At 41.3% G+C, this 15572-nt stretch overlaps 1 long non-coding RNA gene across 1 annotated transcript in view; it reads right to left on the bottom strand.

The window, feature by feature from the left end:
• The window catches only part of LOC136560333 (uncharacterized), an 88011-nt gene extending 74717 nt beyond the window's left edge, over window positions 1-13294 (bottom strand). Inside the window, exon 1 of the long non-coding RNA XR_010784122.1 lies at window positions 13187-13294. This is a non-coding gene — a long non-coding RNA (uncharacterized lncRNA). The remainder of the gene's footprint in view (window positions 1-13186) is intronic.
• Window positions 13295-15572: the final 2278 nt, after the last annotated feature.

Below are 15572 nucleotides of genomic sequence, written 5' to 3'. Positions count from 1 at the left end.
TTTATTTCTTCTTAGATTTAAATTCCCATTATTTATTTCTGAGTTTCTATATTAAAAGAACATTTTGTTCTATATGAACAAAACATTACCTGATTTAGCACTTAATGTTTCAAATACTGGCATTACTTCTATTGAATGACAATTCCAATCTGCACTTTTCTGAGCAATAGCAGAGGATCTGGGAAGAGACATTCAGAGGGATGAATTCAGAGCTGATAGTGTAACATAAACTGAGGAAAAGGACTCACACAGACTCTGTGTTAAACCATAAAAAAAAGGAGCAGAAGAGGAAAAGTAGTTAAGTGAATGGTATGTAACACCTAATCTAAAGCGCATTTATCTTTCCTTCAGTACACACAAAACTTGCTAGTTTCTTTTTACAGTCACTGAATATCCACATTACCTGAAGTTAGAATTTACTGTGTGGGGCTTTAAAACCTTACTAAGATCTTAAAAACCGGCTTCATAATAAAATATTTAATAATTTGCAACCTACACCAACTCTTACACTCCTACTGCATTTCTCACATTTTCTACCACGAAGAATATCGTGAATGTATGTCAGCCACAGAAATACATTTGATGTACTTATACCAGAATAACAGTGCCTAATTCCCTTCTTACTACTTTGACTCTATTTCCCATACATGGGTATGTTTGCTCAGCAAGTCAGCTTCTGAAACACGAATAAATTCACTCATTTCTACAGCTGTGAAAAGATTTCTGAAATATGGAAAATTTCAATAGCTCCTTCATTCAATCACTTACTTTTAAAAAAATCTCAGGATTAAAGAAATCCAGGGAAAGAGAAAAGATTAACCTAGAAAAGGCAAACAAGCAAGTAAATAAATCTGAGCTTCATTGTCACTTCCCACTTCACAGAGGATTCCTACAAGGGCCTGGCCAGGGTGCTTGAGCTCTCCCAGGTAGGGTCCCCAGCATGCACAGCAGCCCCTGTGACATTAGTCAGGGCCACAGTGCAATGGTTCCAAGGAGCAGGAACACGCAGTCTGGCACAAGAGCGCATTTTTCTCTCACTTTCCTGCAGTTACCACACGGAGCGCGGGAGTCAGAGCTGCCATGGCACCGTAATGGAAATAAACGACTCCGCAGAGCCGGCAGCGGGAGCTGGGAGCGGGAAGCATCCTCACCCCAGCCCCAGCGGCCGCGTAAATCTGTCCCTGTCAGGAGAGCTCCGGGCGGTGCTCGGCACCCGCCGCTCCCCGGGAGTCAGTGAGAGTTCAGGTGCTTACTGTGTCATCAGGCCTGACCTTCAGATGCGACATGGCCTGCACGTTTGTTTTCCCACAGCAGTGATTGCTTCAGTCAATTATTATTGCCCATCCTGGAGTGCAAACACATAAGGACTTGATTTACAGTGCAAAATATACATCCTGAATTTACTTCCTCTTTTGTGTTTGGTCTGCCATAGCATCTCCAGCTTAAAGGGATGACAGCAAATTACTTCATAGGTAAATATATCTACATATGAGGAAGTATAAATATCAGTCATTCGGGACATCCTGAGATGAGCCATTATAGTGCTGGATGTGCTGCGTCAGATGTGACAATATATTTAAAGAGTTTTGCATTTTGTTTTAAAAGCGCTCATTTTTTCTGGTGCCTGAAAAAATTCATTAGCAAATTTGTTGATTTGGCAATCTAACCATTAAATCCAGTTTAGCCCAGATTTAAGATTGTACATTCAGTTCTTTAAGCAATGTTTAGGTATTACCAATATACTGAAAGATAGATGAGACAGCCTCATGGTAATACAGCTTTTAACCTTTCCTCTCCTCTACCATGACGGGGGAGAATTACAGTAAATGATGGTTACCTTGTCTGCAGTATGGACAATTGATTTGACCTCACTGCATCTGATGCTCTAATGGACTTCATGGCTGAATCCCTGGAGATATAAAATATGTCCAAGTGAATTGGGGCAGGTTAAAGAACGGACCTGCTTTTCATGGCTGGCTCAAGCTGTAATAGATCTCCTGGTTGTTCTGAGAAGAAGATTAAAAATGATCAATATCCAAATCATTAAAAGAAAAGTGGTGGCTTCTGTAAATCTGCCTTAGCTATATTTTTTTTCCTTGCTGAATGCTGTGGGGGGAGTCTTTGTTGGTGACATGAGTTTCTATAACAAATGTTTGCTTCTCTGCACTTCCTTGCAGCATGGTCCCTGTTATATTAAGAATCAGACACTCAGGTGGCCTGAATCGGCATTGCTTTCCTGAAGTCATGCTTGTTTACACCATGAGCAATCTGGTCTTATGTTTAGTTAATATAGATAAAATGCAAATACTATTATATTTCTTGGACCAGCAAATAAAGCCAAGGACAGATTTCAGAGAATGATGGCAACTATGATAAGTGAATGTCCTTACAGCTCTGCTAGCCACAAATAAAAGGCCAAAAATAAAGGTCTTGTTTAGGGAAAGGAAAACAAAAAGATTTGCCTTGGCTGCCCTGAGCCCTTCATTTGGCAAAGTGTAATTCAACATCTTGTTTATCCCTGCCCACCCTCTCTCTTAACAAGTATGTTTGTGCTCTTTTCCCAGCAGCCTTACGAGAGCTTGTAACATCCCCCAGCTCAGAGACCTTCCTCTCTACTCACAGTGTGCCCCGCAACTTCAGTGGGATTATATACACCTACATTTCCTTCACTTCCTGGAAAAGCCAAGCCTTAAGAAGACAGCTGTACAACTGATCCATAGCTGGCACACATTCATTAGATAATTATTTACTACACTTGGAATCCAAGAGAGCACCAGTCTTTAACCAGGAAAGTCTGACACTGTCAGGATCTGATATTTCTATTTTTTAATTACAGAAATAAGAGGTAATCCCAAAGTCTGTATTTGAAGAGGCAGTCTATTTTCCTAGTTTTGAGAAATTTAAGGGTACTAGAATTGGACTGATCTAGCTAGCTCCATTCCATTAAATTGAGTGAATGTGAAAAATGTTCTATTATGAAGAAATAGGTTTCAACAAATTGAAAAAGAATTTCTTTTTTTATCCAGTTGCTTAACAATGTTTACCTTTTGTTTTTCATACATGTTGTGTTTAAAAATATGGATGTGTAATGCCATCCTCTGTAAGAAATGTTTGTTTATCTACATGTATTGTCCTGCATGAAGAAAAGCAAAGGCACTATTCAAGCTCTTTGCTTCTTTCTGGGGTTGTCAGTGCCCTGTGGCCTGGGCTGAGCTGAATGCCTCACATCCACGAGGAGAAGAGGGAACAACTGCTGACCCTTGGATCCAGCTATTCTTGTAGCTGGAAACATTGTCAGGGGCTGCAAGCATCAAGCTGTCTGAAAGGCCAAAGTTGAGCACTACATTATTGGAGTAGATGACATTTTATTCTTATTCTGCAACAATTCTAACAACTTCGAGTCCCTGCTGTCCCTTTATGAACACAGGTGTCATTTTGATGGGGGAATAGCCAAAATGACAAGAAGGTGACCTGCCAGTGAACTCTGGAGCAGGTGAGGCCTGTCAGCTTCTAATTTGAAACTGGTGTCAGTCCTGAGGAATGGCTGGTATAATCACATTTGTAACTGATCCCCTATAAACTCTGCAAACATTCACAGTGTGCCTGTTATGAGTAATATGAAATTAACAATTCGTGTTTATGACACCAGACACCAAGAGAATCAAGGAGATTTCAGTAACAGGATCGGCTCCATCGTTCTTCCAGAGCACAATGCCAAACTGCCCCACTCACAGCCAAATGACTCTGCACTTATGTTACAATAGGCATTGCATTTCTTTTGAAGACAAACTGTTGTAATTAGGTGTAAAATGAGGACCTAAGAACTAATTTGTAGTTGAAATTATTCCTTTTAAAATTTCTCTCATTCAAGTCCAGCCCTTAAGATGTTTTAAGTTGAAGTGTTGGACCTGACAAATCACATACATACTTGAAACTCAAATTTTCTATATAACTGAAGGGAAGGCTCTGTGTAAATCTTATCTCTCAGACACATAAATTACCAGCTGCATGAATACTGCCATTAAGACATGCAGACAAGTGTAAGGGGTGGGGACAGGCAGGATGCCCGAAAGAGGTGGAGTCACAGAGAAAACAAGACATATGTTCACTGAGTAATTTAGCTATGCAAGAATGAGCACCACAAGTTAGGCTGTCAGACTCCCTCGCTTTTCTGGCACCAGGAAACTTTTTTTTCTGCAAACTAGACTTTTTCTTCTTGGCTCTTTGTTATATTATCTGTAATTTTTTTATTAGGAAAAGTAAAAATTGTAGTACGTGAGGTTAGATTTGAATTAAAATCGAAATACAAATTTGAACCCAAACCGAATTAACAAAAGACAGGTACATCTGCAAGTAGTCCCTCTGGGGACAATGACAGCCCCAAACCCAAGAGGAAGACTAGTGTGCAAACTCACATTATTTTTGAGTGTATGAGAAAGCATAGAAGCATTTTGTATTGCTGCCACCTGAAGCTCAAGAACTCATCCTGTACAGCTTTAAAACACACTAGAAATAGCCAATAACACTTCTGAATCTTGAAACCTCACCAGCCATTTTCCACCACCCAAAAACTCACCTCAAACTTCAGCCTTGAGTCCTGAGGCAAGGACTACAAGCTGTGCACATTGCCATTGATGCAGTCATTTCTGGACATGTAATAAAACAGCTCACTTTAAATCTGATGTACAGCACAATTTTTTGGGTGTCTGGATAGGGCACATAAAACCTTGATAAAAATGCCATCCATTCAGAGCTTTCCTGGAACCCAGTGAAATATGTTTTTGTTTTCCTCCTACTTAAATGGTTATAATTCAACATGTGGTTTAAATAGAGGAAATGAGGACAGTTTGGGCTCTTTGGTGTTTAGGGTTTTTTAAACCAGTCGTAATTTCTGTACGCTAACTTCAGAGAGTTTTCCATAGTGACCAGAAAATCAAGTGGGGAGAGGGAAAAAAAACCCCAAACCAACTAGGTTCCCTCCAGAAAGGAAAGGTAGAAAGTAGAAGAACAGAAAAACCTTTGCTGAGCTGCTCAGAGCAGACCCTGGTCTTGAGCCTATTCCCCACACACAGAAAGGAGCTACAGAGCACATCTGTTTTCATGACGTAGCTGATGGTATTTTGAGCACTCAGGTCCTGCACTTTCCCCTGACCTCACAGCACTACTTTCTGTTAACACAATTACTTTCAGGCCATCCTTGGTTCCCACCAGCTTCAGTTTTGAAATTAAACAAAATTAGTCCTTTAAATGCACAGGAATGCACAGGAACATTTAAAAGCAGTCGAGATGGAGGGAGGGAAAAATGAGACTATAAATAGATACCTCCATTTTTAAGTCTGTTCATCCCTGTTACATTGGGGTAGAAAGAAACACGGAAGGTTGCATCAAAAAAAAAAGAGTTGAGGCCTTTGAGTTTGCCTCTATGTCATGCTGAACAAAGAGCAGCATCATCCTTTGGCTCATTGCATGGGAGATATCTGTGCACAGGTCATTCCTGTGTCTGGCTTGGATGTGTGACTGGTCCTATCTCACCCAGCTGTTCTAAATGCTGGCCTGGGAGGTTTTCTCCCTGACCCATTGAACTTATAATTAGCTCTACAAAATGGATTGGTAGAGCATACTGACACCACAACCCAAAGACTTAGAAACTGCTCTGCAAAGTAGGTCCAGACTGTTGCCCTTCTTGATTCCCTCTCAGGCTCAGTGACTGTTATTTCACAACTCACTGCACTTTGCTGGCTACAGGGCACCCACACACAAATGCCTCAGTCATGGAAGAATTCCTTTTTTGCTATATACAGAAAGACCACCCCATCTAGGAAACTTTTCCCTCAGAATCAATCCTTTTAAAAGGTAAGTTTAAGTTTTTGTGACTCAGTGTTTTCTTTAAAGAAAAGAAAAAAACATGTTTCAGTTAAAAACCTGTAATCAACTCGACCTGAAATAGCAAAGTTTCCCCTGCCTTTGGCTGCGTGGCAATGTGTGTGCAGCCCCAGGGAATGCATCAGCACCAATGCAGTGACCCAGTGAAAATCCTGGAAGCAGGCAGACAGTAGGAAAGTCATGCATTAAGGAATGTTTGTGTATACTGCTGAGACAAATTACAGAACTTTCCAGAAATATTTGCAGCGTGATGACCTAGGAAAGCCATTTGGGAATTGTACCTTGGACAGGGGGTATTGTGCCAGTAACAGAACTAGTGGCTGTATCTCACCCCTGGAGCTCTTCTTAAATCATCCCCTTCTCTTCTTAAACCCCCAGGAGCCAGACCTGCAGAGCCAGATGCCCTTGGCACCCAGCTTTTCTGTTTCCTCTCAATGGCAAAAGTCTGCAGAATGATGACACAGATTTACTCAAAGGAGGCAGTGTGGAAGCAGATCTGGACACATGTGACAGAGCTGGAGGCATCTCACTGTAATTAATCAGTAGTGAAACAAGTAGTTATTTATGTTGCACATCTAATGAACAAGAATTAGTCATGGCTCTGATCTTGGACAACTATTTGTGCAGCTTATCTAATACTTGAAAGGAAACTGCACTGAATTTTTTCTAATTCAAAGAGGCTGGGTGAAACAAGAACTGGCTTCTACCTTTGACTAAACATTAGGAAACTGGTTTCCATGTTCAGAAGTGTCTGGATGTATTTTTCCATAGTCTTTCTTTCTTTGAGCTTTCCTGACTTGAGTCAGGAGGTGAAATGCCAGAAATACCCAGAGACACTCCACCAAACCAGACAGCTCCCCTGCAGGCATTGCAGCCCGATGGGTGTTTTTCCAAACCACCCCTGAACTCTGAACCTTCAAATCACTTACAGATCCCTTCCACGCAGAAACAAAACCACATCCCTGCCTGACTTTTGCAGGCAGAAGTGTGGTGGAGAGCCTGGATCAGCAGAGCTCCTCTGCACAGTCCAGCTGCTTTGCAAATGCAGCTCAAGTGACTCAAGGCTGCTGTGGTTTCAGTTGCCTTCTGGAGCTGGGAACGGAGGAGTTGTCAGACTCTGTTTGTGCTGGATGCTCTTAATGACTGTGGAGCTAAGCATAAGCTGGGCACCCATTAGCTCTGCAATTGCCCAAAGAAAACCTTCTCCTTGTTTACTCGGGGTACAGCCTGAACGAAGCTTAACTAGCCAAAGAACTAGGAGACACTAAATTTCCAATTACAAGCACTGTCTGGTCTGATGGTATTTTTTAAGAAACTAAAGCAGCCTGTCCGTCGTGATAAGCTGGTTTTTAATATGAAATATAACAGTTGTATTGTACATGACTGCTCTGTACAGCACAATTTACAGAGCTGCTCTGGTGACTGCTGTCCCTGACAGGGTGCACTTTATAACGGGACTTTGTAGCACATCAACATTTTCATGATTCTAAAAGAGTGAAGAAAGAAATACTTCCATAGTAGAAAATTCCTGTTAGGTAACTATTGTTGAAGTGTGTATGAGCTTGGATGTCAAAACATTTTTATTGTTAGCTGGTGGGAATTACACTGACTGACAGCAGCAGTTTAGTGAGATGCAGCAGGTGTAGTTTGTTATTTTGCTTGTTTTTCTATTAACATTTCAAAGCAATAAAGCCTGTCCTTAGAAATGCACACAGGGTCCCTGCCTCCCACTTCTAGTACCTTTCTCAGGTTGGTAAGAGAAGAATGAGTGAGAAAAGAGATTAAGAAATAATGCTTTAACTTAGTCTTGCTACTCGGTGTCAAAGTATCCTGGCCTATTAACAGCAGGAGCAATGTGCCTACATTGTTCAAATGCAGTGAAAATGGGATTTAACTCCCAGTTGAAATGAAGAGGCACACTTTGGGGTGATTCCGTGACTCGCGCCCCGGCTGCGGTTCTGTAACCACGGTCGGTCCTTGCCGCCGCCGGCCGCAGTTCCGGCTGTGGCCGCGAGGTGGCGGCCGAGGCGGTGCCATGGCCGCTGCCCGCGGGCCCCGCGGCTCCTGCTGCCGGCAGCGCTCCGGTAGAACGATCCATTGCTGCCTCCCTTCCGCGATGTCCTTCCTCCTGCTGCGGCTTCCAGAGGCTACGGACAGCCCTACTGCTCCCTGGATCCTCTGCTCGACAGGCAGGGGAAAACCATTCCCTCAGAATTTACCACGAGTTCGTTGCCTTCACTTGAAAACATTACCTGCTATCACACAACCACCCCGAAAAATCCCCAGCAAAACCTTTGCCATCCATGTGTGCGGCCGCTTACCGAAGTCTCTCATATGCCCTCCTCAGAAGGGGGAGGCTGCGACACCCCTGCCTTGGGCTCTGATGACATCCCCAGCCACATTTAGGTGTTCCACGTTTATTTTCCCTCTGTTCTTTATTTAAATCCTGCTAAATTATTTTTTCAATGTTTTTGCAGCTTGCTGCAGCATAGAGATGGCAGCTGTAAACCAGCATGTTTGAAAGGTACAGAAGCATTTTGGACAGGAACCTTCCCTGAGCTGGACGTGTTTGTCAGATTGTCAGTGTGCACGGGGCTTTGCCAAGAAGTGATGGGAACTTTGCTGTTGACACAGCATTAATGTTTCTTGCTTCCTGTCTGTTCACATTATTAACCCACATAGCTGTGTAACATGTGTGTGCTAAAGTCACAAAAAGAGGTTTAAATGGCTGTTAGAGGTGCTGTGGTGGTTGAGCCCACCTCAATTTGTGTTTTCCACAGGAGCCTGCTGTGGTGGGACTCCCACTTTTCAGAATAAAAGCATGTTTTTTACCCCAGCTCCAACATCCAACATGTTCTTAACGGCCTTATAGATCAGGTCTCAGTTGTCATACTCAAATAACAGTCTAAATTTGGACCTGTTTGGGTCAAAATGGTTTAAGGATAGCATTGTGGAGGTTGCAGGCTTCTGCCTGTGGCTGTTGCATCACAAAAAGCAGTGACAGTGCTCAGTGTCAAGATGCACCTGCAATGAGAGCAGCTCAGGACTGCAGTAAACCCTGGATTCAGAATATCAAAGCAATGAACAGCATTATAAAATGCTAGCAGAGAAGGTGGGCAGATGAAAAGGAAAGGAAATAAAAAAAGAAGAGGAGAAGATATGGAGAAACAAAAATAGTTGAGAATATAAGGGAGTTAAAAGGCACTGATCTGTATTTTTTGAGCCTATTCATGTGTGTGTACAAGGGCATGCATGTGCATGTTACCCCAGCACATGCCCATAGGAACTGCTGCTGGACACAATAAAGAAAGGAAATGTGGGAGGAGATGAGGAATAGAAGAGGAAAGTGGTCTAGAATAAGGAAGCCTGGTATTTTTTGTCTTTGAAGACTGGACTTGCATGAAGTCTTACACGTGGAAGAATTGATTGTTTTGAAAATAAATGCAAAGATTCGCTCCTGGGTAGAGCTATTTCAATGCAGTAAAACAGCAGGTTCGAAAAATGCTTTTGAACAGTAACAGTGAAAAACTCTTAATGGTAGCACAAATAAGGTAGTGTTAATGAATTCAGTCCTTGCTGGTAAAACACTGCCGTGCTTTTTAAGTCAAAATTTCAAACTGTTTTTGTTTGTTTGCTAGGAGTTCATCTCCCTTTTTTACTTGCTTTTAATCAAATGGGATTTTGGTTCTGCCTGTCATTTTGAAAAAGCCTGGAAAAGAGGGAAAGGCCCCCGTGAGAAAGTAATTTAACAACCAAATGCTGTCCCTGAGAAACCAGAGCAGTTCCTCTGTGCCAGGGGGACCAGAACAGAATGAGGGGAGTGAGAAGGGAGGGTCTGTATGCTCCTCACAGGCTCAGCTCTTGACCAGCTCCCTTTTGGTCTTTATAGGCCATAGGCAAAAATTTTGTAAAGTGTTCTGAAATTTTAGAGATTTGAAAGAGGTTTGTCCACAAGTGTCATGAGGAGCTCTGGGTAGTGGAAGCTTTTAGCTGTGCCTTATTTCATTTACATGCCTAAGGAAAAGCTATCACCTTGTAAAAATCTGGCATCAGTGCCAAGTGGTTAGGTTCTGGTCTATCTCCTAAGTTCTTCCAGGCTTTCCCTTAGAAAAACGGAAACAAAATCCTGTACTTGGAGTACTGCTCCCACACATGAAGTTTCAGTTTGAAGTGAATTAAAATCACCAGTGGATCTATTCAACACTAGTAAGGCTCTGCCTCAGTGCCTGAGTTGCCAGGAAGCCTTTTTTTATGCCAGGGTGAAATTTGTGGTATCTTTTATCAGTTTCTCTAGTAAAAAGATTTTCTCCTAGACTCAGTCTCCAGGAGTACAAAAGTCACCCTGTTTGCTCCCAAGGACGAACCCTAGAGAAATAGGCCACTTATTCAGACATCTGTTTAATCCACATCCAGCAGATTGTTTCCTTACCAGGAGATACCAGTTTTAGAAGAATTTGATTTCAGGATTCAAAGCAGTTCCAAAGACCACTTGGGCTTGACCTTCAAATGCCTTAGATAGATACAAGCCTTGAAAATGACCCTCTGTGCCCTGAGAACTTTTGTGGGGAAAAAAAATAACCACCCAGGAGGTATAGTCTTAACTATGCTGAGTCAAATAATTGCAGTGCTCTAAAACAGCTAATTCAGTTAACCATGAATAAGTTTCCTCAAGGTAGGAAAATATAATAGTACTAAGGCTTACAGTTAGTGAAGTTGATGTTAAATATATGCGCGTGCCTGTACAATAGGAAAGGGAAAGAGGTGGAAGAGGAGAGTTGTGATCCAGTGTCTGCTATGTGGGAAGAGCAAGGAGCTGAGGAGACACATCCAGGAGCAGAACATGGGTTGTGCAGCATTGCTCAGAGTTCCAGCACTACCATGCACCCAGTGCCATATGAACATCCCAGTGCACCCCATGAGGCTGCCAGGAACCTGACAGGAATAACAGGTGCAGCAGCTGGAAAGCTCATCCAGCTCTCACTAGCAGCATTTTCAGCATTGCAAACAATTGTTACCTGAACTTGCACCATTGATGCTTCAATGGAAAATGTCCAGAAACAAGGAGAGGCTTTGCCAGACCTTCCCAGCAGCACTGGGGTAGAACAGGGATCTGAGATAAGTGTGATTTTTGTCTCAGCTACAGCTGATCCCAACATCATTCAGGCAAACACCCTTAATGAGAGACAGGGACAATAAATTCTGTGCCTTTGTGTAGGCAGTAGCATTTTGGTATTGGGGGCAAAATGCTCTGCAGAAGTCAAGGAGCTCTTTTATCTTTTCATACATCTTCACAAATTCATTTCCAAATACAGCTTTTTTGTGAGCTCTCTGTGATTCCCACTGCAAGCCTGAACAGTTACTGTGGCTCATGTATCATGTATATGTTTGCAGATCACACCATGTTCTGAGATCTGCTTTCACAGCATTCAGAATGTGCAGCTGCAAATGGAAATGTAGGAGGGGTCAGCACTGAGGGGTTTGCATTTAGCAACAACTACTGGAATCCCAAAACTAGAAATGAGCCAGAGGAAACCAGCAGTGTTCTGCTTTGCATATGCTTATGGCCCAGGAGCAATTCCAAGGACCCAGGTCTGATTTCCCAATACTGTACATGCACTCCTGCAATTTTTTTCAATATCAGCACCAAGAAATATGTAGGCATCTGAAGGCTGGATTCAGATCTGAAACTAATATTTACTTCTGTCACTTAGAAGTAGACAAGTGCTCTGTGATCATTACCTTAACAAAACCAGAGCTTTATCTGTAGAATTGAAAAATTCTGTTTGAACAGAACAGTCATGAGATCTGCAAGTATATTCAAGTTTCTCCAAGTCTCACTGTTTTCAGTACAGGCACCTAAATTGAAGCAAAATATGTAAATCTCATCTGTTTTATGTCAGCAACAGAATTTTATTCCTGTTAAGATTACTTCTGCTGTGACTTGAAACTGTGTGAAAAAGTAAATGAATATAGCAAGAAAGTCAAAGTGTCCATGCAAAATATGTTGACATAACTGCTCTGTCTTCCTAGCCTTTTCTTTCTATCTTTGCTTATTTGTCCTGTTTCTTCCTGTGACCTGTTTTGGTCACTCTCAAATAAAAAACCTCATTTACAGTAGGGTTTGGTTTTTTGTTTTTTTTTTTTTTTCAAATTGATGCCAACTAATAATTTCAGACAGAAATTGAACCTTGTCAGGACTGGCTGATTCTTGCTGCTTGTTGGATTTGCGTTCCAGACACAAATACAAGGAAAATATTTAACAGTACTTAGAAAATTGTTTTAGTAGTAGATACATGAATTGGAGACCAACACAGTGAAGTTATGTAAAGCCTACAGCACTTCATGATCATGAGTATTTAGACAAGCTAACTAATTCAGAGAGTTTTCACCAGCCACAGAAACACACAGCTGCTGTGGCTGGTTTGTGCAGGGTTTGTCTTGTGAACTTGGAATCCTTGCCACACTCCCGTAATCACTCTAGCAGTAATTTCAGACAAACTGCTCATGAGGTGGTAGCCTCAAAGCACAAAAGAAGCTTCAATTCTTTAGTCAAAAAACATTTTCTTTCTTTTTTCTAAGGACTAAATATTCTGTGCAAGTTCTTGACTATGAATAGCTGCAGGGTAACTGTGATGCCAGTTTCTGTACGGCCCATGTAACACGTTCATCTGCACAGAAGTCTCCCAAATTGTTTAAAGCTCCTACACCAGCTGTATTTTGAGATCCAGCTGAGAAGCCTCAATTTAGTGTCCATCAGGAATGGAGTCCAAACTTGCATTTCATATCAAAGTATGTCACCCTATAACACTTCTGTCATTTATGCAAGTCTTGTAACTTTCTATTTCCCCAGATAAAAATAAATATAATATTCTTGTATTTGTAAAACTACACAAATACAAACAAACACACAAACAAAAAAAAATATGTATATATATATATATATATATATATATATATATATATATATATATGTATATACCCTAAACCTAAACTCCTACTTTACTTGATTGGAAAAACTGATCTTAAGACTGCGCTTGTATATGTTCTTGACATTTTGACATTTTTGCAGGGTTGCATTGTAGCATATGGGGCTTAGAATTCCAGTCTCAGGGTCCATCAGTGCTTAACATTTAACAAGAAACTGACATTTGTCAGTCACATCTATTGTAGGTTTACACAGTGCATTTCCCCCAGCTATCTATGTGAAGAGGATGGACACTGTATTAACAGCTCTCCAGGTACTTTGAATCCCTTTCCTCCCACTCCATTCTTCTATCAGGCAATAGGCTCAGGTCAGACTCACCTCAGTGTTTCAGCACATCAGTCTGCGTTTAGAGGCAGAAAATCTGAATCTTCACACTGCTGACCTTATTGTTTCACAGACTATTGATTGCAAGTCATCAAGTTTCCACAGTTCAAAGGGCTCAGCTTCTGGAAAAGAAAAGCAGAAAGAAGGAGTGAACCCATACACAGGACCAGGGCTCAGTTGCAACTGAACTGACAAACATGTGACTGATGTAATGTAATGCAATGTGGAGATACAGTAATGAAAAGAGCGTCCCTAATCTCTCATGTGCAGCCAGAAGTTTGCAGCACACCAGCGTGCCCACATGGCCTGCAGGGAAGGGAATGCTGGCAAGGACCACAGCAAAGGCTGAGCAGGACAGGTGTCCCCCTCCAAGGGCTCCAAACAGAGCAGAAGTTCTGTTTTTCTGCCTGTGGACCCAAGTTCACCTTATGCTTTAAAGCAGAGAGAGCAAGAGGCACCCCCTGAAGCAGAGCCAAGGTGGAGAACCCTGTGGGTGTGTGTGAACACATCCTCCACATCCCCAGCCAAAGCCATCCCTTTTCTCATCTCACAATCAGGTAAGTCCTATTAGAAGACACCCAGCAAAGAACTCACTACACCTCCCCAGCACTCCTCAGGTCTCCCTAGAAAACTTTCCATTTCCACAAAAGGGTCAATGAAGCTAAATTTCTCAATTTATGTATAACTTATGAAGGTTTAGACTAACAGACATAGTTTGAAGAAGTATACCTTGGTAGGTTTATTAACAACTGCTTTTCTTCTACTAATCTTAATCATTTGTGATATTGCATGCAGTAAGAAGAACTTGAAGACATCAGTTATGGTGCTTGGATTCAAATCTAATATCATTTGATATTAGACTCATCAGGGCTTTAGAACTCGAGTGAGGCTGCGAATTTCAAGTGTAGTTTTTGATAAACTATTTGCAAAAGAGATGTATTCCAAATGTTTGCTCATTTAATTAGAACATAAAAGATTTTTCTCTTTGACTGGAGCTTGCTTCTGACCCTTCTTGCCTGTGTGTGGTTTGTATTGTTCTTGGCTAATGAGATAAAGGATATGTACTAAACATTTACACATTAAAGGCATCTTCATTCAGCATGAAGGTGTTGATACATCAAGGATACCTCAAACATGCTGAGATTCCAACAACTTGTCAGACAAATTAGCACCTTACCAATTGGGGGTAAAATTGAGTTTCACATTTCTCCCTGGTGGGAAGAAAAAAAATCAAAAATCACTGTAGTTTAATGCTTTCTTTGCAAATAGGAACACAAAAGGCTTTATCACCTCTGTAATGTAAATTATAGCCCTCACCAACTATCTGATTTTTAATTCATTGGTTTTAAATGATCCCAGGCAGCTCAGAGCAAATCCATTGTGTTATTCCTCTCTCAGAGCAGACATCTTCCCTCTTTTAAGTTCATATCTTTCACAATTATTTAAAATTTACACTTCTATATTAAAATGGAAAAAATGAATGTCTCAAATCTATATGTTTCGCTAGCATATAACTGCCAGTGGGGGGTTAATCCAAACTCTAAGCAGTGTGTGGAATTATGAGACTGTGTATGGCAATGAAACTAAAAAGGTCAATTTTTTTATTTCTTTTTTTCAGCTTAGTCGTGCTTACAATTAGTGCTCAGTGCTTCAAATTGCATGAGGCATTCATCCCCAGAAAAACCCACTGTCAGATAATCCAGCCTAAGCAGGTATCCCATAGGAATAAGTGGGCTGGGAGTGGGTGCTGTAGACACTACAACAGGAACCAATTACTATCCTTATCTCCAAGCTGCAAATCATTTATATCCAGGAGAGATCATGGCATAAATTCCTGCCTGCACAAGATTTGGGGAGAGGGGGTTACTATCACAAGCCTCTACAATAGGAATTATTTAGGCATTACAAGGGCTTGCTTTAACTTACATAGCTGACCATGACCCAATCACAAACATGTATTTTCTAAGATTATGAAGTCAGCCAAACAACATATAATCAAAGCAAGATAGAGCCTAAAGTTTCACAGAGATCAGTTACAAAACAAAGTTTCCCTTCAGCAACGTCTTCAGTCTCAAAAATCTCAAATTTAGCAGATTTTTTTTCTATATATACACAAGATAGACATTTAGGGAGGATTTGCCTGGTTAAAGCTGCTTTTAACCCCATTCAGAAGGAATTTTCATTGCAAGAATGCTATTATCAGCCCTTCTAATTTGTCATTAAACCCTAATACCTAAACAAGACATAGATACATCTCTGCCCACACCTGGGTATCTGCTCCATGGGACTGTTATCCCATGGCCACTGTTTCTCCTTAACTGGGACAGGACACATTAACTGGTGTTCTTTGTGCAATCATCATGGTTCAAAGAGTCAGAAC

Source organism: Molothrus aeneus, chromosome 9, assembly GCF_037042795.1.
Source record: "Molothrus aeneus isolate 106 chromosome 9, BPBGC_Maene_1.0, whole genome shotgun sequence".
Classification (NCBI taxonomy): Eukaryota; Metazoa; Chordata; class Aves; order Passeriformes; family Icteridae; genus Molothrus; species Molothrus aeneus.
This window is presented reverse-complemented; position numbering and strand designations above follow the sequence as displayed.